The sequence below is a fragment of the Olea europaea genome, unplaced genomic scaffold (assembly GCF_002742605.1).
Source record: "Olea europaea var. sylvestris unplaced genomic scaffold, O_europaea_v1 scaffold34016, whole genome shotgun sequence".
In the NCBI taxonomy this organism is placed as follows: Eukaryota; Viridiplantae; Streptophyta; class Magnoliopsida; order Lamiales; family Oleaceae; genus Olea; species Olea europaea.
The window spans coordinates 1-1228 of record NW_019253041.1 but is presented as its reverse complement, the minus strand read 5'-3'; the positions used below and the strand labels follow the sequence as shown (position 1 = coordinate 1228).

General features: G+C 34.8%; 1 long non-coding RNA gene across 1 annotated transcript; it reads left to right on the top strand.

Annotated features, from left to right (window-relative positions):
* Positions 1–34: 34 nt before the first annotated feature.
* On the top strand, positions 35–1173 carry LOC111386060. Its single transcript, XR_002701147.1, has 3 exons — positions 35–217; positions 648–758; positions 885–1173. It is a non-coding gene; the product is annotated as an uncharacterized LOC111386060 (long non-coding RNA).
* The last annotated feature ends 55 nt before the right edge of the window (positions 1174–1228 follow it).

Genomic DNA, 1228 nt, shown 5'->3' with positions numbered 1-1228 from the left:
CCATTCAGTCCCTAATTTTTATATTGCTATCATAAGATTAATCTTTTGTATTCATTTTATAGGTTCTGGATGAAATTCACCAGCAATCTGTTGTCTTATCGTCTCGGCCTTCTGTGTCTTCCATTGGATCTGTTCCTGCACCAATTGAAGTTGTGGAATCCCTGCCTTTGAAGCTATTCAATAAATCGAAAAAGCATCTAAGTGAAGAAGATGCACAGTAAGTGAAAAAATATATATGTTTAGATTTGCCTTCTGTTTTTGCTATAACGCTTGATATTGGTGCTGTACCTTTTTCATCTCAATAACAAGATTCACTTTCATTTCACCTTTGAAAATTTATTTTCTTTTGGCATCTTACCTATGAGCATATAAACCATTAATGTTATGCCAAGACACCTTGTCTTGGTTGGTTAAGGATTGTTATTTCCACAACCAAGGTCAAGGATTTAGGGATTGGTAAAAAAAGTCATTAATATTATTCGTCTTTATTGTCAATATTTGATCAGCAAAATAATCTTACTGGTGTATTTGATACTGTAGTAGTAAGTTGTTTTATCATAGTCTTGCATCTAAGAGTTTGATATCATGACCTCGGTTTTATAATCTTATTCATATTTGTTCACCTCATCCTTTGTTTTTTTTAACAGATGTTACATATGCCTTGTTGAGTACGAGGAAGGAGATACTGTGCGGACACTGCCTTGCCACCATGAATTTCATAGAACATGTATTGATAAATGGCTCAAGGAAATTCACAGGTACCTTTCTCAGCTCATTTTCCAAAATAAAGCTTAGTTTTTACATTACTGATGTCAAGAGGGTGTCCACGTAATTTTCCATGAGAATGAAGGAAAAGGTATGTTCAGTTAATTGTTATATTTCAGGGTATGCCCACTTTGTAGACGGGACATATGCAGACCTAATCCATTGATCAGTGGAATCGACGCCTAATTATAGCAGTCTTGACATGGTTGCTAAAGTGGACTGCACTGCACTGTATTAAAGAATAGAAAGAAAGGAATTTGTACCGAATATGCTATTTATTTTTTGGCGATTGACAGCATTCTTGGCAAGTAAAATGGTCCTATCTTAGTTACGATGAAACTAATGCAAGTAAGTACAATGTCTTTGAGAATTTCAGTTCTGTTGTTGGTTTGATGTTGACTTCTTTTATATCTTAGTTATACTGCTACACTCATCAATGGGTTCCAAGCGATTTCTTTTCCAG